Genomic DNA, 23,434 nt, shown 5'->3' with positions numbered 1-23,434 from the left:
GATACGCTGTTTTCTTCTTCTTTATAGAGACATTGGTGTGATATAAAGAAGCAATTATTAACTCAGGACTATTTTAAAATGAACATAACAATTACCCATCTATTACTAAGGCCAGTTGAACATCACAGCAATGAACAGTCTCTTCCTTGTTTCATTTTGCAGTTTGTTAAGGTTTATGTAACAGTTTTGTAGTCCCAAAGGTGCTTTTTTCGAGAGGCAACTGGACTTTCTGGTTTTTCTTTGAAGAATTTTTGCTTCTTATCCAAGAAGCTTCTTCAGCTCTGGATAAGAAGTGAAATGTCTTCAAAGAAAACCCAAAAAGTCCAGTTGCCTCTTGAAAAAGCACCTTTGGGACAACCATGACCTGGATGATTGAGAATCTCCATAGACATTTAACAATTTTGAAGCTTTGATTGAAATGTCCCTCTTCCTGACACTACATGTAGTCTTTCACTTATGTGCACAACTGGAACTGGAATGTCAGTTGTAGATCAAAGTGGTCATTAAGAAACTGCTTTGCTCAATGACCACAATCCCAGCATTACCATTTGTAGTCGTTGAGTGATCTCATGGGTTGTTAAACAAATGGGATCCAAGGTAAAGAGTGTGGAGTGCCTCCAAGGAGTGAGGGAACCTCTGCGAGATCCAGTGGAGGTGTCGAGGGAGGTGTCTTTCCATTCAGAGGCTGAATATCTTCCCTGCTGAAATACAAATGGAAAGCGCTGGCTTTCTAGGGAAGCTCGTAGGCAATATTGCAATGGGTGACCACATGATTGCAGGGAGCTTGGCAACTAATTTCAAATGTGAATGGGTTGCTACATACCTAGATTGCAATCACTACAATGGCTCTAAATCTAAAGATCTAAATTGTCAAGGAAATTGAATTCAATTGTATTTTTAAAGCTTAGTTGGTTTGGGTTTGTGGCCAATAAAACCCTTTAGGCAAGGATATATTTTTAATGCCAGTCTCTAGTCTCCAGATAATCAGCTTTGTTTCGATTAATATCTGTGGGTCATGTAGAAGGATGGATGATTGGATAGATGAGTGGATGGATGGACGGATGGACAGATGGATGTGTTCCAAGGTTTTGTTAGGAAAGGAAGCCACCTTTCTAGGAAAGAGAAAGTTAAAAGTAGACTGAAATTGTAAGCAGTCATGAGGGTTAGAAAGCATCTTACCAATTTACTTTCTAAGATGACTGTGGTAGCTCCTTTGTTGAAGTACTCATAATATGCCAAATGTGACCATTGGCTTAAGAAAAGGGTTTTGTTTACAGTGTATGTTTTTTGACGCATAAGCATGCAGCTGAGAGTGAAGTTCATTGATTTCTGATTAAAGCTGACTAAAATGTTCCACATTGCATATAACGAGAGGCAAAAACAGTTGGATTTTATTTGACTGGTTAGGTGCCATCAAACTATTTACAACAACTAGTGTCCACATAGAAAGATTTTCCTCCATGCAACATATTCTTTTGAGTGTCCAAAGGTACAGTCGTCGCCACTGTAACCAGATCCAATCTTTTCCAGAAAGCTAGGTTTTCGCATAATATATTCGAAGTAGGATAATTCAACCTGGTCTTTTGTGCCTCAAGTGAGAATTCTGGATTGATTTGGGCAATGTTCCATTGCTTTGTTTTCTTGAGCCGTGGTTGTTAGAATCATAGAGAGGGCTGTGAAACACTGTGAAGCAATATATAAGTCTTAAGTGTTCTTGAAAGTTCTAAAGTGCTACTCACCATCCACAACATTCTCAGGAGTCTTCTCCAGCACAAAGGTTATTGGATTTGACCTGACTGTAATTCTTTTGCCCAAACAAAACGTATTAAAGAGTGAGCAGAGCAGACACAATGACTGTGGAATGCTTTGGATTCAGTTTCAGTAAAAACCTATAGAGCACAAGTTTAGAGCATTTGTGAGGTAGAGCAAAAATCTAAACTGGTTCAGATGACCCTCATAGTTGAAGCCGCTACTTCCATGTGCATTAATGCACTGTTGATTAATGTATAAAAGGGAGGGGCTTCAATTATGCAGTCTCCCTACACGCAGGTGTTGTAAATGTAGCAACCATCTGTAACGCTTGAAAGCAGCCGTGTCTTTTTCCAGGATAAAGATGCAACTGCTTTAAAGAGTTGCACTTGGGTGATATAGTTGTATTCCTACATGGACTGAAATACCTGTTGCAAAAAATATTTCTGAAGTATTTCACAGCTCTAGTAGAAATGTGTTACATTCAAATGTTTTGTGGAACAATTTTTATAACATTTGATAGTACTCTCAGTAAAATGAAAGTAAAAAGCAGGTTAGTTTTTTTAAAAAACTATGTTTCATTACTTAATAACACATGAGAGTCTCTTGCTTGTTTAACTTTTTTAATGATATGCTGTACATACAATTACTATTAAACTAAAGTAACATTTTGGAGTACTGTCATTAGTTCAATATTTTAAAAACGTAGCAACTGAAATTACTGGATGAAATTAAAAAAAGGAATTAGCTGTTGCCAGGAGGTTACCAGAATCAGTATCAATTAAGTTTATTTATGGATAAAGCTCTAGAGTCATAACGAAACAACCTGAAATATTACATGGATCATCACTAATCTAATCTACGAATTGAAGAAGTATATCTCCAAGGAACATCTTACCTGACAGATACTAGATTCAGGAGCTTGAAGTGAAAGGCAAAGGAATGATGCATATCAGAGGTAATGGAATAGATTTTCCGGATATATAGATTCTTGGGCTGTAAGTGGTTTTACTAAAGGCTGTCTAAATCATATCAGATACTTCCTTATTTCAGGAAATAATTTACTTCTTAGTTCAAATAAAACGGGTATTGAACAATTGGTTTATTTCATGCACAATTGCATTAGTTGCTACTAATTTATTAGTTCTTCTAGAATTCTTTATAGTAACTTCAAGTTAAATTTCTTTTACCTTTATATATAGTAGCTGAATGCTTCATAAATCTATTGAATGATTACATAACCTTTACTCACCTTGTGAATTGCTTAAAAAATAGCTTTCCACTGCAATTATGAAAAGTGTGCTTGGTGAGTTGGGATTTATTGCTTTAAGAATTACATTTGTTCCTTGTCCACGTAAAACAAAAGCATTGATATGGAACTCAATAAGATAATGGTTATTGATATGAGCCCTGTGCTCATAAACAATTTTATCACCTTCCAAGAAAAATGGCTGAATACTACATCAAATAATTCATTTGACAAACTCTGTGAAATTAAGGCTGCATTCTAAATAATTTTTTCTAATAGAGACAAAATGTTTCATTTAGTGGTGAACTTGAGAACATGAGAACAGTCAAGAGAATAATAAATAGCACTTGGATAATGGAATAAACTGATTACTGATGTGCATTGAGTTCTTGGGGCAATTATATTTCAGACTGGGCCATTCTTGAAGAAAATATATTGCTATACATGAAACTGCAATTCTTAAAGCTATATTTAAAAACAGCAACATTTATCTAGTTAGTAATTTTATACTATATTTCTTGAAATTTTCCATAAATGTAAAAAAGAAATTTCAGAAGCCCTTTCTTTTATGTGAATACCTACGACTGTAATTGAGCATAGAATCAAAGTCTTAACTTGTGGCAGGCCTTAAGCGGGTCACCATGGAACCACAGCCAATTTTAGGTGTTGTTGCAGCAGTCATTAAGTGAACATTGCAATTATTGACTGAATGCCCCAATTGTTAAGCAAATGCCAAGGTCATTAAATGAACCCATTGTAACCATTGAATGGGGTTTTTGTTGTTGTTGCAAACCAGAAATGCCAGAAACTGGCTTTTTTTTTTTTTTGCAAAAAATCATGGTCATATGACCATGGGTCACTCTAAGCCAGTTGCCAAGCACCCAAAATATGATCATGTGATCATGAGGGTTTGTACAGCTATGGAAACTTCAAAATTGGTCATAAGTAGCTGGTTATATCAATCATAACTTTGAACAGTCGCTAAGCGAGGACTACTCCTATGTTTAGTATACTATTGTTGAATAAAATGTAGCTCATTACGACCGTCCCATGTCTTTTTGTTGAATAAAACACAATAGCAATGATTCCTGCTACAAAATGATGGCTGGAATTTTGGTGATTTCACTCTTGCTGAATTTATAACCATTATAGGGAAAGTTGGAGAAATCAAATATAAAATTAAACCATCCCTAGCTGGGGAGTCCGCAGGATTGAGTCCTTTTGTCAAGCTGGGGAGTCCGCAGGATTGCGTTCTTTTGTCAAGCTGATAAAAACGCCGCTGTAATTGTAATGCAAGTGCTGCCCTTTTCATACATGTGTGTGATGTCAATCCAGCAGCTCTCAGACACTGTGGCATCAAGTCCCACATAACCTCTGGAAGGCTTTTTATTTTAAGCTGCTTCTAGAAAAGCTGGCAGTGCTACTGAAAAGTAGTACCTCCAAGTTCCGGTCCTTTTCATCTGAATGTGGTGAGTGGGGTACCACTTGCAGCTTTTTTCAGCAAGACTACATTCTTTTGTTGACTCAGAAAACGATGAAATATATACACCCTAGGAACTTTGTTATTGCATGTTGTAGTATAGTCATGGATTATTCTAATCAGGAAAGTGTCAGGACTTTCCATGTAAACTGTTAACCCATGTTTTTTTTAGTTACAGATTTTGTTTATTGCTTTTATTTATCACACTTTCTGATTGAAGGGCTTAAAAATAATTAAAAACTTTAGCTAGTAAACTTCCACAAGCCTGCTGGAATTCTTCATTTTCTTAGTTTGGTTTCATTTTGTTGCTAAGCCCCAGTAATTTCACACTTTGCTTCAAAAATAGTAGTTACTCTGATGTGTGGCTTGATAGATTTATCAACCACATAGATTATGCCATGTTTATGTTTTTTCTATCTTCAGCCATTATAATTGTGCATACATTACTGTTCTGGCCCCCCTCTGTCCGATAATGAACGCAGACACAGCCTTAGCTGTTTGCCACTCTTTATTCACAGCAATTATAATCCTGTTGGCTGAAAGCCCAGACACGATTCACTGGCAAGACGTTGGCAGCAACCCAGACTCCAACAGACATGGGAACACAAGGCAGACCAGACAAAGGAGTTCTCCAGATTGTTACGAACGGTTGTGTCCTGCAAAAGGACTCCTCCCAAAGTCTCTTCTTATATACTCTCTTGGGAGGGGCCAAGCCACAACCACCTGGGCTTGCTTATCTCGTATGAGTCTGTCTCCATAACTACTGCCTCCATTTCTGCGTCCTTTGTTGCCTGGCGTCAGAGACAAACTCCCTTTGAGCTTCTCCACTGCTCCATGCCTCAGGCACCTCCTGGTGGCCAAGCAGCCTCTCTGGTCCCTGCTCTGAGTCTGAACCCTGCCCATGGTCTTCCACAACTTCCACAGCAGACTCATAGGATTCCTCGCTATCGGAGTCCATTGGCAGCTCCAACGGCTCCTGCTGGGCCACAACACATTACTAATAAAAATCCCAATTAATTTTCAAAATAATGATTGACTAGTATACCTTTAGCTGTGGGTAAAGTTTGAGGAGTGCAAGCAGGAAATTGTATCATTTTTCAAAGAACTGTGTTCTGTTCAAAATCAAAAGGAGACATTTATCCTAAATTTATAATTTAAACCAGGGATTTTATAAGATTATTTAAAACAACCCTTGATGACAGGGTCAACCAGGAGGTTACCATCCAATTATAACTAAAATGCTTAATGGAATAGTGCATAAAGGAGACATCAGGAACTGGTTAATAACTAGCAAAACTTATCTGATTCAAAAAGACCCAGTGAAAAGGAAAACACCAGGACACTAAAGGCTGATAATACCCTTTCCCAGAATGTTTAAACTACTTAGAGGCATAATAGCAGACAATGTCCAAAACTGTTTGGAATAAAATAACATCTTTCCAGTAGAACAGGAAGGAAATAAAAGGAAAATCAGAGGTACAGAAGAGAGGAGGATCCAGGTATTTATCTAAAAAACTGGTGTATTTTCTCGTCTTCTGGGGTTCTTCTAGTTATAATTAAATCTAATTGTTGTTTAACTTTATAATTTTCTCTATATTTTGGATTAGCTTAATGGGTTTCTTCTAATTCTTTCTTCTTCTTCAAATTGTAATTTCCTTCTACTGGCATATTTTTCTGATGTGTTGCAAGCCGTATCAGAAGTCCCCATAGGTAAACTTTACTTGCCTCACAGATGGTTTTCTCTGGTATCCCTTGACAGACAGACAGACAAACACACACACACACACACACACATATATATATACACATACACATACACACACATAAATACATACACACACATACACATGTACATATACATACATACATACATATATACAGTATATGTATATATGTCTCAGTATATGTATATATGTCTGGGTGGATGGGCCTATCATGTGCGCAATAACCAAATTGATTAATAGTGTATAAAGGCAGATATCTCTTTAATGTCAGACTCTGACAATGTTAGCAGTGGCTAACGAAAGCTAAGTGAGCAATATATTTTAAGTTCCAGAGGTTGCGATGTCTGTTTCTTCTTTATAACTACACCTGGAACTCGTATTTTTAGGATAATTCACTATGTATGTATGTATGTATGTTTGTTTGTTTGTTTGTTTACTCTTTGAATTGTGTTATTTCTTGATGAATAACAACATCATCATCTTCATTAACATCATCTTTAAAAAATGCATTAGTGACCCCATATAAAGTTCAACTTGAGGTTTCTTACTTTTTTTACAGATATTTAATTCTGATTCAGTTTCTTTTTAGTCCAAATTAAGCAAGGAAAGTATTACTAACATTCTTATTCTGTTTTTATTGGATAAAGATCAGTAAAGATAGCAGGACTAACTTCTTTCATTCTTCAAATATGAAAGCTATTGACATCTGCTTAATTAATGTGCTTGAAAGCATTTCAGTTTAATTTTTTTCATGTATTTTAATGAGATTGAAAATAATCTTAAAATGCGCCTGCCTTTTGGATCCTTATTCTTGAAGTAATTTAAGGAACAGTCTTTATCAGATTTGATCGTTTTTAAGAATTGCTGCCAAGAAAAAGCTTTTAGATTCACTGTTCATTAAATATTAATACTCCATATTTCTGCTTCATTTTAATAGGGCTTCAAGGTATCAAAACCTCAATCTACATAATATCATAAATAAAGATATCCAAAGCAGTAAGTTATTTTTAGCAAGGCATATCCAACAGTATAGTTTTAAACAACTGCAAAAAATAAAGATGGAGTGAATTCTTTGAACACTGGAAAAACAATCTTCCCTGCATATCTATCTAACCATCAGTGCTTAGGAATAAATCTGAATCATTTTTCTATTCCAAAAATAGTTCCAAAGAACTACTGGTCAAGCCATAGGAACTTCCCAAAAGCAGCCAGAAAACCAGATAGATCAATGTCAATGGAGATTCTCAGTCATCCAGGTCATGGTTGTCCCAAAAATGCCTTTTCAAGAGGCAAATGTCTTCAAAGAAAAACAAGAAAGTCCAGTTGCCTCTTGAAAAAGCACCTTTGGGACAGATTGATCAGTGAATACCCATCTCTGTAGAGATGTTAGTGTGATGCAAAATTGAACATCACTAGATAAAAATATATTTATAATACAAGAATTAAACTATTTCTCCCCTCCCCTTCCCATATTAGATTCCCTTCCAACTCTACAAATCCCAATCTAATTTCCAGTCCAAAAATTTTCTCTGGATGGATTTTTACCCATCTTCTGAAAATCTGGATTCAGCTTAGTACCTGGAGTACAGGTAGACCACAATCGAGCCCAAAATTTATGTTGCTAAGTGAGAAACTTGTTAAGCGCATTTTGGCCCTTTTAATGACGTTTCTTGCCACATTTGGTAAGTGAATCACTGCAGTTGTTAAATTAATGACATGATTATTAAGTGAATCTGGTTTCCCTAATGGTTTTGCTTGTCAGAAGTTTGCAAAAACTGATCACTTGACCCTAGGACACTGCAACTGTCATAAATGTGAGTCAGTTGTCAGGCATCCAAATGTAAATCACGTGACCCCAGGACGGGGTTGGACACTCCCACAGCACCTAGAGAATGACCATTCAGATAAGCCAATGGTCATTTTCCTAGGCGCTGCTTGGAGTATCCAAGCATGGGACATACCCAAGCTATATAGTCCCAGGGTGGGAAGAAGGAAAGTCCTGGTTAGTAGGCACCTCGAGGACCCGTTGTAAAAGTCTCCTTCCAAATGAAGCCTCTGCAGAGGCAAAGGAGTCCAGTCTGTAATTCCGAATGAACGATGAAGGCGAGGACCAGGTAGCCGCCCTGCAAATCTCACTTGGTGGTCCAAGTGGCCATAGTTGTGGCACTCATGGTGGAGTGTGTTGTTATACGAGGAGGAACAGGCCTGGATTGTTGCTCATAAACCAGCTTAATGCAAGCGCTAGATGGACTACTTGTCCTGATAGGTTTGTTCTCCTATATTCTCCTATGTAGGAGACTAGCAGGCCAGGAAATTATTAATCCCCAAGATTGGGACGTGAGATTTGACATAAGCAGTTATTATAAATAAGAGCGTTGTGTGTCAAATCAACAAAGGAATATGAATGTTTTTTTCACAGATTTTGTTCTATACTTAACTTGAAACGAAATGTCATTCTCCCCGCTTCACAAGAATAATTTAAAATTTGGTATTGGAGATGTTAGGACTCTAGGATTTGAACTGTAATTTCATCCTACTGAATGGTAGTTTATTTTTTATTGGTTGTATTTTTGACCATATTTGTATATCTAAAGTTTAACAGGTGGATGAATATGGAAATTTGGGGAAAGGATGTGATAATAGAAGCTAGTTGGGCTTTGTCTTAATTTCTGATAACTATAATTCATGTTTAAATAGTTCTGTAATAAAAAAATAAATTGATTATGTGGCATTAAATGATTGTCAACTCCTAGTGACCATATAGATTTTCTCCATGATGATCTGTCTCTAACTTGGTTTTCCAACAGTGCACTCATCACCACTCTAACTGAATCCATTTACCTTAGTGACGATCTCTTCTTTTTTCTTCACTTTTTTTCCCTCATTAGAGACTTTTCCAGAAAGCTGGATCTTTTGCATAATATGTCTGAAGTAGGATAATTTGAGTCTGGTCATTTGTACCTCAAGTGAGAACCTTGGGTTAACTTTTTGATGATCTATTGATTTGTTTCCTTGGCAGTTTCAAGGACCATGAGATGTTCTGGGATTCCCATTTTTCTGAGCACCTACCCACAGCTTGATATGATCCACATAATCAAAAGTCTTTCTGTTGTGACTCAGCAGACGTCTTCTGTGAGTCTTTTCAGGATGCAAGATTAATTATGCAGCTGGGGCTTGTTAGGGGATATTCTGGGGATAAAAGGACGGATGGTGCCACGCCCTAGTTGCAGGAGTCAACGTTCCTTGGTTCGTTCAACATTGATTGATCATCAGTCGTGGTTTATGTAAGATACACTTGGAAAAGTGCTTTGTTTTCTGTAACCCTGATTCAAGGATACCCTTGGAGAAGTGCATTGCGTTGTAAGAGTTTTTGTTTGGTATTCTGTTATCTGGTCAGAGACTGTATTTATGTTATTTTGGGGCTCGAAGCCAGTCTGAGCCGAGAACTGATAAAGAGAGTTCCTTTTAAGTTTGTTTGCCTGCCATTTGTTAACGAGCGGAGAAGGAGGGACAGAACACCTTTCTATAATCAATGACACACATACTGACTTCGCTTTGACAATCTTTGGCTTTCTCAATTATTCAGCATGCATCAGCAATAGTGTTCCTAGCTTTTTATAAAGTCAGCTTAAACATCTATTATCATTTTTTTTTTGGTCATGTAGGGCACTGATATACATTAGATGATATTAAGCATTATTTTACTAGCATTTTACTAGCCTGAAATTAAGGATATTTTATTACAGTTGTCATCTTCAGTTAAGTCTCCTTTTTTGGTATGGGAATATAAATTGACCTTTTTCAGTATGTGTGCCATTGTGTCATATTCTAGATTGCTTAAAAAAAGCTTGGTTAGAACCTTTACTGATTATTATTCTATTGCTTGCCATATTTCACTGAATATTCCATGTAAGCTGTCTAACTTGGTAATGACCAGAATCTAATTTCATCTTCTGATATTAGAGGTTTTTGTAAATAAGGGATATTGTTATCCAAGTTACATTTCTACTCTACAATATTTCAATATATTCCATCTATCTTTCTTTGATCTTCTTTGAATCACTTAGTTTCCAGTTTTCTTCTCTTTTTTCTTTCTCCATTTTTGGTGATCTCTTTTCACTTTGTGCTTAATGATTTTTTAAGTTCATACCAGAATTCCTCTGTTTCTCTATTAATCAAGGTCTGGATTTCAAAGTGATTTCTGAAGTTGTCCTTGACAGTGGGAGTATATGTTCATAATCATATTTGAAAATGGAGTCTTTCTTTTCTCTCTCTCTCTTTCTCTCTCCCCGCTTCCTCCTTCCCTTCATCCTCCTCCTCTCCCTCCTCTTCCTCCTCCCTGAACTAGCATGAACTATTTGTAATCTATTTGACATTTCACATTTTGCCATGTCTTTGATGTTGTGATTGAGCTCTTCCATCTCCTTTTAGCAATAATAGTCAATAACATTTGTATATACTCCATCTGGTGATATCCATCTATAGAGCCATCATTTTGGTTGTTTCAAGCAGTGTTAACTATGAAGAAGTCACTGGAATGACAGAATTTTTAAGTGGTTTTCCTGCTTTATTTTGGTTTCCTAAGCCATACAATCCAACTATGTATTTCTCTTTCATGTTTCCAACTTTGTCATTTCAGTCTCCAATCACAAGAAGTGCATTTTGCTCGCATGTTTTGTTGTTTTCAAATCAAATTAGATAATCAGTAGTTGCAGCATAAACCTTAATGATCATCATACTAAAAGCTGGTCCACAAAATCTAATAAATATTGTTCAGTAAATGATTGCATTGAAGCTATGTACAGTTCTTGGTGTACTCTTCCTAAATATAAAAGCAATGGCAGTTTTTCTTTGGTTTTCAAGTCCTGACTAATAAACAGTGTGAACCTCTGACTGAAGTGCCCAATCCCAATCTCAATTCACTGGTGCCTAGGATGTGAATTTAGAGTCAGTTCATTTCACCTTTGAGCTTTCCCATGCTCATGCTTCTTACATTCCATGTTTTTACAATAACTGTCTTTGTAGCTTCAGATTTTCTCTTCCTGTACGGCAACAACAGCAACTGGTCTCCCAAAGGCTTTAATCTAGCCACATCATAAACATCATTAGCAGTCTGAAAAAATCCTCAGCTTTTCCTCAGTGGCATGTTAAGTGCCATCTGACCTGAGGGATCCATCATCCAGAACTATATCCTTAGTAATGTTATATTTTCTACCCAAATGGTTTTTTTTCCTGTTGCCTCAGGTCTTGAGAGGAATGGAGAGGATATTTGGACAGTATACAAAAAACATAAATGATCCGAAATAATAAAATTTCACAATAAAAGTAAACCCGAAGGACAAAATTGTATAGCAGCTAGCAAGGTTCAGGTCTGCCTTTAAAATGCAGCTCACCTTTAATGCTACCGTGTTTCCTTGAAAATAAGACAGTGTCTTATTTTCTTTTGACTCCTGAAATAAACACTTGGCCTTATTTTTTGGAAGGTCTTATTATTTTTGAGGTGTAGGAGGCGGCAAGCATAGTCACCTCATGGCTGCTGCTTTGTTGCAATATTTTCGGGGAGGGCTTATTTTAGCCCATGCGCTCAAAACTCGATTGGGCTTATTATCTGAGGAGGTCTTATTTTCACGGAAACAGGGTACTTAACAAGTTTTAAGAATCAATTCTTTTCTGACTTACTACAGCATGCAAAAATAAAGGAACTAATCTCAATGATATCTAAAAAGTGCTTTTAGAGTCCAACCCGTATTATTATCTAACATTAAATATTAATTAGAGGAATGCTGCAGTAGACAATATTATGAGTGTAGGCTGCAGCTGAGAAAAAGCATGCATGAGTGGAGGTTCTGCTCAGATTAGTGTCTGTCACATGAAACTTCCCTCTTCAAAATATACAAAGAGGCATTTTCAGAAATGAAGGGACATGGAATTTTTATAACTCTGTCCATCATCAAACAGGCCAGTTCCTGTATAAGAGAATGAAGAGGGACAAATGAACCATTTAAAAATAGAATCTGCATTCTCTGTTTCCCTGCAGAACAAAATTATAGCCAGCACAAAATGATTGGCAGACTATGCTGGAAGCTTGGCAATAAGACCACCACAGTTTGAATAAAGCAAACAGTAAAAAAAAAGTACTTGGCAAGTAATTTTGATTGCAAATTCTAATACAGGTCAGTGCCTATCCAAGTATCCCTATTCTTAGTTTAATAACATTTTAGGTTCCTTAAATGCCATAGAAGTAAAAATAAATTAAATATAAATATAGCAACTAGCTTGCAGAATGAATTGGAAATACAACAAATGTATGACATTTGAAGCATTGCAGTAAATATTTTTTGAAATATTAATAAAGAATATTCTACTAAATTGAAGTTTGTAAAATAGTATTACATTGAGAAAGAATGGGAATTGAGAAACAATAGTTCACCTGCATGAACCTGCATGTTTAGCTTTGACAATACTCCTGATTTTTCTATTATATAAAGATGGAATTATAAGTCTCAGAAGCACGGTTTCAGGACCAGCTAAATTTAATTTACAAAAAGCAATATTGAAGTTTTCATTCATATTAAACTTTGGGTTTTTTTTCTATGTGTGATATGGAACCTCAAAATATTAATGTTTTCATAATGTGTTAAACTGGAACATTACATAAATGACTGGTATTCAGTGAGGGAAAGCTTGTTGATTTTCACTCATCAATCAATCAACCCTTTATGTCTTGTCCCAGGCTTGATACACACACACACACACTCACACAAAAGAAAATAGTTCAGAAGCTTTTACTTTGGTTAAGTAAGTAAGCAGGGCATGTACACAGATGATTAAGCAGTCCTGAATCCCTTAGAAACTTACAGACAAGTTCTCAGTAAGCAAAGTCCAAGCAACAGGCAGAAGCATTGTCAGGGGTCATAATCAGAGGTGGGATGCTCCTGGTTCAGCCCGGATCAGGCAAATTGGTAGTAGGAGGCTCCACCCACCCACGTTGCACACGAGCACGAGCAAACCGGTAGTAAAAAAAATTAGAAACCCACCAATGATCATAATACACCTGATAAGTCAAAGCATTATCAGGGGTAATAATACACTAGTAATACAATAGTAAGTCATCAGCTGATATGGATGCAAAAGAAGAGTTTTGATGGGCAAGAGTTCACAGTACAGATTCAGTAAGTAACACACTTGTTCCAAATTAAGGGAGCTAGAAGAGCAGTTGCTCCTGAATTGCAACGGTATGTGGGAATAGCAATAGCAATAGCAGTAGACTTATATACCGCTTCATAGGCCTTTCAGGCCTCTCTAAGCGGTTTACAGAGAGTCAGCATATTGCCCCCAACAATCTGGGTCCTCATTTTACCCACCTCGGAAGGATGGAAGGCTGAGTCAACCCTGAGCCGGTGAGATTTGAACCGCTGACCTGCTGATCTAGCAGTAGCCTGCAGTGCTGCTTTTAACCACTGCGCCACCTTGGCTGACCTTAGGATACAGAATACAGGATACCAAACGAAATGTCAGAACCCAGACTACTATCATGCAAAATATATCTCAGTCCACTAACAGAAAAAGGGTGTCTCAGAATGAACTCTCCATAGTTTTCTGGAAAAAAGAAGTAAAAGAAGAATGATATGTTTTCATACTTACAAGTATCTGTTACTGTAAACTTACAATAAAGCATTAATTTAGTATTAATGTTCATGGTTTGCACTTCATATCTTGACTACCTCTAATGGCAAACATAATGCTGGGTGAAGCCAGTCAAGGCTGGGAATGCCCCTGACATACAATGGGCTGAGTGCCATTGCTCTGCTCTCTTTTGCACATGGAACACTCTTTGGGACTCAGTGGTCTTTCCAAGTCCCGGGAACAGCTACTGATTGCTGGGTGGATCAACTTCAAGTGACCGAGTGGACAGTTCTTCAGGCTGAGATCAATCTGGCTTTCTCAGGGAGCTGGTGACTATGACAGTTTTCATATAAAATTCCTGTTTTGCAACATTCTCCAATCTTGGCAATTGGAATGGCTTGAAGATTTAGAATTATTCAGCAATCCTGACCATTGCAGAGAAATCTAACAAAGCTCATATATGAGGAAGGTTGAAAAATACTGATCCCTTAAGTAGTTTCCAACAACAATAGATATCAGATGAATTAAAGCTACATAAAAGGGAAAAATGAGAAGTTTTCCGATACACATATTTATATTATTATATTCTTTGTGTGGGCTAGGTTTGTCCTTTTCAATTATGGAAAAGCATGAATAGCCATTAATATGAATCTCTGTACACTTTGACCCTCCATAAATTGTAATAAAAACTCTTTGCACATTCTTAGCATGTGAAAATATGCTAAGAATGAGTAGGAATAAAAATCAGGCAATGAATAAGATCCATGAATAAGATCCTTTCCATAATTTAAATATAAAGCCCTAAAAAGGGGGAAATGGCTTTCTTACAATATTTTTGGCTCTCTTGAGCATGACCCTTTAAAAAGAGTTGGTGCATCTATTGAACTGAATATCATCAAGATATTATTTAAGTTGATAAAATAGAATGGATAGTAAAAGAATTGGGAATACCGAGCCTTTATTTATTCTAAAAGGGGGTGGGGGAAATTCTTTTGGTTTTGATGGGTACTTTTGCGTTAGAATTAACGTTGTTGTTTTTCAATGCATTTTATTTTTAACTTCTAATTTCTCCCTTTTGACAGTCTGATTGCTGGTTTCAAGTATGTCTTTATCTGGACATAATGTTCTGTTTGAAGTATTGTGGGATCTGAAAGAGTATTTTGCAATCAGAAACTCTTCTGGTTGGAAAAATTAATTGTTTTGCACAGAAATGTAATACATATTTGGATTCAATATAACAGAACATGTTAAGAGGAATGGGGAACTGAAAATAAAATTGTCAGATTTTTCATTGTATTTCGACCTACATGAGCAGCAGAGTTTTCAGAGTATTACAGAAACAAAGTCCATATGTTAAATTCCTCGGTTGAGTTTTGGGTAATAAATATCAAGTACTATAGAGATCTTCAGGATGTTAAATGTATTGCTTTTGCATTTTGAAATAAAGAAAGGATTGAAGCAACTACTTTGCAGAACTTATAATGCTGATCTAAATAAATTCAGAACTCATTAAGTAATTCAGAATATAATTAGGTTAATCAAAAAGTGCTATTCATACATGGAAGGCCAGTATAGAATTATTTATTGGCCAAGTGTAATGGGACACATAAGGAATTTGTCTTTGGTGCATATGCTCTCAGTGTACATAAAAAATAGATTCATCAAGAATCATAAGATAAAACACTTAGTGATAGTCATAGGATACTGAATAAGCAATCAAAATCACACTAGGAAACTAAATAACATAATATAAATTGTAAAGATACAAGCAACTAGGTTATAGTCATAAATAGAAGGAAATAGGTAATAGGAAGGATGAGAACAATAATAGTAATACAGTCTTAGTAAATAGTTTGACAGTGTTGTGGCAATTAGTTGTTTATCAGAGTGATGGCATGGCATGTGGGAAAAACTGTCGTTATGTCTATTTGTTCTGGTGTGCAATACTCTATAATGTCGTTTTGAAGGTAGAAGTTGAAACAATTTATGTCTAGGATGTGGGGGGTCTGTAGTATAGACCATGTCTAACTAGAAAAAAACAACACAGAGATATTTTGATTTTACAACCAGATGTGTAAGACTGAATCTCCCGTATCATTCCTGAAAGACCTATTTTAATTAGGCATGGTGCAACAATTCAAAAAGCTATCTTCAACTATGTTTGTAACTCTGCTGAAATTGTTACACATTGAATTTGAGGCAGTAAAAGGACACAGCCCTTTTCTCAATACCATTCTTCACATATTAGCATTAGGATAATGGTGTGGAATGGAAAGAACCAAGCAGCATTTTAGGAGAAGGGGTGTCTTTTTCTGTCTGACCCTAATAGGGAGTCAGTAATGCCTGAAGCAAGAGCACCATGCCCTCATTTACTCTCTGAATTCTAAATATCTCCCCTCCAATAATAGCCTTTGTACATCCCTATTAGGCCAGATTTGCCTTCAGGAGAAAATCATCTTTGAGTAGAAGATGTCAGGTCAGCTGAATTCTGTTGTGAGTTGATGTTGAAGTCTTAATGAGTTAACTTTGAGTCGTACGTCAAATAATTTAGGTTAAAGTGAATCTTTGTGATTCAGTAGTCAAAATGTAGGAGGTATTAAATTATTTCAAGTACCTTAAAACAAAACAACTTTGGAGCATTCCTAAGTAATATTCTTCCTTTTCTCAAAAATTATTTGAAGTTTTGCATTCATTTTCAAAAATGGGTGTCCTGAGCTTGGTTTTCAAAGATTCTGATAAAGTAGGGTTTCAGTGTAGTCTCATGAAAAGAATCTTTTTTTTTTACATCAGTCTAATGCCTAAAGCTTTTAGAATCTGACAAAAGGGTAAGATTGGAAATATAATAGTTTTCTCTCTTTTCTTAAACAGGGAACTCCCAAGCTGCAAAATTTTTAGTTTAAAAAAAATACAGCAAAAAAAAAGCAACAAAAAGCATTTGAATAATACAAGGCAAAAGATTTAGACATAAACACGATGAAAGATAGAAGCAAATGTATTATGTTATTCTTAGGCACTTCTGATTCTGTTCTAATAATCATTCATTTCATTTTTCTTTCTTTCTGTTCACTCATTTCCAATTTTCAGAGACTGCCTAGACAAGTACCTGAAGTTTTCTTGGCAAGGTTTTTCGGTAGTGGTTTGACATTGCCTTCTTCCTAGAGCTGAGAAAATGTGACTGGCCCAAGATTACTTGGCTGGCTTTGTGCCTAAGGTGGAACTAGAACTCGCAGTCTCCCAGTTTTTAGTCTTAACAATTACACCAAACTGGCTCTTTCATTTGTATAAATTTTTAAAATACTAAAAATAAAACTTTTAGAGGACACATGCTGTATTTTTCAGAGTGTTAGACGCACTGGAGTATAAGGCACACCAAGATTTTGAAGAGGATTTTTTTTTTAAGTAGGTAGGTAGATAGAGGGATAGAGAGGGAGAGAAAGAGAGAGAAATACAGTAGGTAGGTAGGTAGATGAAGGGATAGAGAGAGAAATAGAGAGAGCTAGAGAAATACAGTAGGTAGGTAGGGGGAGAGAGTGTGTAGGTAGGTAGGTAGGTAGGTATGTATGTATGTAGAGGGATAGAGAGAGAAATAGAAAGAGAGAAATACAGTAGATCGGGAGAGAGTGAGAGAATAGGTAGGTTGGTACGTAGAGGGAGAGAGAGAGAAATACAGTAGATAGGTAGGAAGAGAGAGAGAGTAGATAGGTTGGTAGGTGGAGGGAGAGAGAGAGAGAAAGAAATACAGTAGATACAGTAGGTATGGAAAGAGAGGGTAGGTAGGTAGGTAGGTAGGTAGATAGATGATAGATAGATAGATAGATAGATAGATAGATAGATAGATAGATGATAGATAGATAGATAGATAGATAGATAGATAGATAGATAGATAGATGGGAAGAGAGGGAGAGAGAAATACAGTAGGTAGGTAGGTAGGGGGAGAGAGAGAGAGAGAGAGAGAGAGAGAGAGAGAGAGAGAGAGAGAGAGAGAGAGAGAGAGTGAGAGTGAGTGAGAGTAGATAGGTAGGTAGATGTTTCCAGGTGTATTCATCCATGTGCTGGAGAAGGAAATCGCTGACAATCTGCAGCACCTAAGACTTTGTTTCTGCTGGCACAGCACTTGATCAATCTAATTCTCATCAATCAGTTAAAGAGCTTTCCGAAAGAGAAAAAAAAAGTTTTTGCACTCTGCAAACCTCCCCCAAACAGCCCATTTTTCACAAAAACGGGCCCTTTTTTGTCAAATAAATTGCATGCCTAGCCTTATGGAGGCTTATAGAGTGCTGCTGGGGGTTGGGGGGGAGCAGAAATGGCCCGCTTTTTGCTCATTTCTGCCCTCCCCAGCCCCCAGGAGCTCTCTGAAAGCTTCCCTAAGGATATGCACGGCCATTTTTGTGAAGGGGGCGGGGCTTCGGGAGGCAAAAAATGCTGTATTTGATGTACAGGATGCACCCAGATTTTCAGCCTCTTTTTAGAGGAAAAAAGGTGTGTCTTATACTCCGAAAAATATGGTATATGGCCTAAACCTATATATTTTACATCTGTGTTCTTCTCCAAAAAATTTTATGACAGGAGGACCCACACTTCTCCTATCTGTCATTGCTGTTCCCCATTATTTTCATGCATGGGATTTTGAACTCCAATTTCCCTATTCTTCTTTGGCACTATAACTTTTTTCATTTAACGTCCTCAAGATTAATGGGAATATAATCTCAAAATTGGCCCATTGCTGTTGTAGGTATCCATGCTGGGGAAGACTTCAGTCATCTACACTTTTAAAAAGTGATTAGTCTGAAAGGGGAAAAAGAGAATTCAGAAAAGGCAGTTCTTTGCTATCTGTATCCAAATTCATTTACTTGACAGTGGCTTGGTCTTCCTTAGCCTCAGAGATGGATTTTGTGTTCCATTTAAAAAAGTAAGTGCAACACCAACTCAATTCCTTTACCTATATGGATAGACGGGATGATGCCTGTATATTTGTTTCTGCCATGGAAATATTTCTTAAAGTGACACTTGTGTATGAAAATTTTTCACTTGAGTTCAGGTAGGACAGTTTAGTCAAAGACAGAGGAGTTATTTTCCCCCTCCTGTCTTTAGCGCAAGAGTAGAAGAATGGGCCTACCGGTATGTCCTATCCTCTCTTACCCACTTAAACAGCTATATGCCTGCTTCAATTTCTTGAAATATTTCTAAAGATAAGCATTTGTGCCTTTGGGAAGATTTTGTGGATTGTCGACTTTCTTCTCTTGAATGTTAAAATCAGCACATGTTCTAAGTCGGTACTCTTGTGTTCCTGTCAATTACCCAGTTATCGGTTCTTGAAAGGGCAAGGGATTAACATTTTGGATGGCTGGTGTCTGAATTGTTTTCCTTGAAACTTAAATATAATTCAGTTGCATAGATAATAAACAGACAGTTCTTTTGATAATTTTATACCTTAAAATCCTTTATCCCCTGGATGCAGTAGATGGTCTTTTACAAGGTCTGTTACTAGGTAACAGAACTGCTCAGTAGAATGTTTTGTTCAGTTCTATTCAAAGCTTCACAAAATGGAATCTTGGATATTTTAAGAGTGTGATTTTGTTTTGTTTTGACTATTATTTAATGAGCAGTACAACTGAAAATTAACACAAGCAATCAAGGGTTCTCTTATTTTGAAAGATTCAAGAGTTTTGGTTGTATTTCATGAAAAAAGAGCACCCAAAATTATCTACCTATGATTATATTAGGGTCAAGATTTATTTTATGCTATTCACAGAGCCCTCCAAAATGAGTGTTCTTCATCAGCGGCCCCCAACTTTTCTGACTTTACGGACCGGAAGTTGCGGTAGGAGCAGAGGAGTTGTTTTTGTGCGTGCAGCAGGTGAACAGGCGAAAGTGGAACTGCGCACACTCGCCCATGTTCCTACCACACATACAAGTGGAACTGTGTGCATTCGCCTGATTGCCTGCCACTTGTGCAGCCCAGTTCTGAATGGTCTGTGTCCTGATACCAGCCCGGGAGTTGGGGATCCCTGTTCTTGATAACACTCTGTCCATTGCATCATCTGTGTATGCTCTATAGAATAGCCATCCACCTCAAGCTATTCTGACAGGCCCTGGGCAAAAACTTTGAACAGGTTATGTTTAATGTTTTATCTCTGCTGTTGTAGATGTTATTGCCTTGTCAATTCATTTTTATTGCTATTGTAATCTGCCTTGACTCACTGTTGATTGGATAACCCTATTAAATTGAATAAATAATTAATTAATATAAAACTGGCTGTTGTACAAATCAACTTCAGATGCAAGTCTTTAATTGTAATAATTTATATTGAACTTGATAGAACATGAAGTTTCTTTTGCCTTATCATAATGAGAGATTTTTTTTCAAATTGCTATTCACTAGAACTGGCATGTTATCTTAGTATTAATTCCAAATAACTTTTTAACTTTCTTAAAGCTGAATATATACAGTATAGGAGACAGAAATGGCAACTTTTTTTTAATAAAAAGCCTAAAAACTTATATAGAGGTGGTCTTGAAATATTACTTCGCTTTCCAGTTTTGGATTAATTCAATTGTTATTTTATTTTTATCTCTCCCTTTATATATCTGTATTTTGTCAACTCAAGATAGCAAACTTATTTAATACTCCTTATGTCTCCTATTTTCCCCATGACTATAGCCCTGTGAAGTGGGGTGTATAGAGAGAGACTGGTTCCTTTCATACTTAAGGTAGGACTAGAATTCACAATATAGAATTATTATATAATTATTCCAGTTGAAGTACAGCTTGAATTGGCATAATTATATAATCCCTGACAATTCTAAACTCTATATCAAATATATTGATTTATTCTTCTACATCATGGTTATTTAATTTTATATACTGTATAATTAATATATATATATATATATATATATATATATATATATATATATATATATATATATATATATATATATATATATATATATATATATATACACACATACATACATACATACATACATACATACATACATACATACATACATATATATATATATATATATATATATATATATATATATATATATATACACATATATATACATACATACATACATGCCTTGTATAGTACAGAATCCCAAGACAGTAGCTAAATGCTATCACTGATATATATATATATATAGCATACCAGGGGTTGTGACATACATACATACATACATACATACATACATACATACATATATGTTGTATTTGTGCTGATAAATAAATAAAGGGAGACTAATATAGATCTATACTGGGTATGGCTAGCTGATGAGAGCCAAATAGCTTGAAATAGATCTATACTAGTCTCCCTTTATTTATTTATCAGCACAAATACAACACAAATGTAAAAAGGCAACAGTAAAATATTGGGCTTTCTGTCTGGATGGTGTCTTGTGATGAGCCGATGGACAGAGAATGGAAGCAGTTAGCTTCCTCCCATAATTGGGGCATACCAGGGGTTGTGACACTAAATATATATATATTCTGAGGTTTTCGCGGGTGTTAGTATGTAGGTCTCTAGTTATTCGGGTTTTCTCCCGCGTAAAATTGGAGATGACTTGGCGAAGTTTCGACGAAGTCTCATTCGTCATCTTCAGGCTTGGTGCTTCCAGGAGCAATGTGAGATCTCGGCTGTTTCTTCCTTTTAACTGCCAGTGGAGGTTTGAACTGATTGGGTGGGAGCTTGGCTGTGTCCTGATTGGGTGGAGATGTGTTCTGATTGGTTGGGGGTTTGTGTTTCATGTAAGGATAGGAGGGGTTTAAAGAGGCTAATTGTCCATTTGCAGTCTGGCTTCTGGTCCTTGGTCGTGCCTCCTCATCAGTGTGGGTTTTTGTCTGCTTTCTTTGTGGATGTTTGGTGGGGATATCCTGTGTGGCTCTTGTGAATGTGGGCCTGGTGTCATTCATCATGTTAGGGACTCGTTTATCAATAAGGGCAGGCTTCCAAATGGCTGGCAGGCGGGAGGTGTGTGTGTGTGTGTGTATATATATGTGTGTGTGTGTGTGTGTGTGTGTGTGTGAGAGAGAGAGAGAGAGAGAGAGAGAGAGAGAGAGAGAGAGAGAGAGAGAGAGAGAGAGAGAGAGAGAGAGAGAGAGAGAGAGAGAGAGAGAGAGAGAGAATTTAGCTACTGTCTTGGGATTCTGTACTATACAAGACACATACAAAAATAGGGGAAAGCCAAAGAACAGATCCAGAAGAAGATGGAGAGACAACCTCAACACTAAAACAGTAGCAAATAACAGTGATTGAGGCCATCAGAAGTGCAAGAACCAGAACTTTGTATTTCCCTCAATACTCGGAGTGGTAAAAAAAGGAATAAAAAGAGGAAGAAGTATTTAACAGATCAGAGTTGATCTCAAAGAAATGAAACTAGAGCTGTTTAGTTCTTGGATGGCAGATCCCCAAGAAATTCCAGAGATATAGACTAGAGTTGTAAGGAGAAAAACAAGCATGAGACAATAGCAACCAGCTATGCATTGTTGCAAAGAAAACCTTTATATAAGCTTTCATAGTTTTTTTTTAAGTTACCATTTCTGTCTCCTATATGCATTCAGTTTTAAGAAAAGAAGTGATTTCCAATCTTCATCAACAATTATAAACAAACTTACCAAATCTTCACTCCCTGTAAAGCAGGGGTGTCAAACTTGATTTAATTGATGGCCTTTAATTGTGTTTGACTTCAGGGGGGGAACGGAGAGGCATGGCCAGTGTGGGTGTGACCAGCTCGATGTCACTCATATCAGGGGCACTTGTGGTGGCCCAAACGCTCGCGGCCCTCCTGAGCTCTGTTTTCGCTGGCAGAGGCACCGCGGGCCAGTTCTTTGCTGTTTCCAGGGCAGCCCCATGGGCCAGATCTAAGCACCACACAGGCCAGATCCGACCCTCAGGTCTTCAGTTTGACACCCCTTCTGTAAAGCTACAAACAAGTAGTTCTTCTTCCAACCAGTTCCTTATCCATAACTCTGAGATTATTTCTTTAAGAAATATATTCATTTGAAAAACTGGGATTTGTTTTATTTTTTGTTTAGCCCATGAATCTGTTGGGCTGCAGAAATATCTGATTCCTAAAACGACTAAGAGAAGAGTTTGCAGAGAGACCTATTATCTCCAGTTTCTAAGGAGTGTTGAGATTAAGGGTCATCAGTAGTCTTCTACCCCAAAAATTTCTTGACGGTTTGTATTACCAATTCTCCCAGGTATAATAAACTGTTTCTGAAGTATCTTTTTTAAAGATTTTCTTTATCTTGTCTTTATTATTTTTATAAATAATTCAAGACAGCAAATGTGCATCATACTCTTTCCTCCTACTGTTTTCTCCAAAACAACAATTATGTGAGCCGAGTCTTTCATGCTATGATGGGACTACAACTCACCATCTCCTAGTTTTAGGCCAGCACCTTAACTACTGTCTTCTTTTGGGTCCACTATAACTGTGATGGCGAATCTATGGCATGCATACCACAGGTGGCACACAGAGCCCTTTGTTAGGGCACGCGAGGCATTGCTCTGTCAGCTCCAGCATACATTTGCATGCTGGCCAGCTGAATTCAGCCTTCCTTTTTGGCCATTTTTTCCCTTTTGGAGGCTTCCCGGA

At 36.9% G+C, this 23,434-nt stretch overlaps 1 protein-coding gene across 2 annotated transcripts in view; it reads left to right on the top strand.

Annotated features, from left to right (window-relative positions):
• The window catches only part of KCNJ3 (potassium inwardly rectifying channel subfamily J member 3), a 123,876-nt gene that overhangs the window by 65,854 nt on the left and 34,588 nt on the right, over window positions 1-23,434 (top strand). The gene's annotated exons all lie outside the window — the stretch shown is intronic.

Source organism: Thamnophis sirtalis, unplaced genomic scaffold (assembly GCF_051295495.1).
Source record: "Thamnophis sirtalis isolate CommonGarterSnake01/CBP01778 unplaced genomic scaffold, rThaSir2_p1.2 scaffold_1, whole genome shotgun sequence".
NCBI lineage: Eukaryota > Metazoa > Chordata > Lepidosauria > Squamata > Natricidae > Thamnophis > Thamnophis sirtalis.
This window is presented reverse-complemented; position numbering and strand designations above follow the sequence as displayed.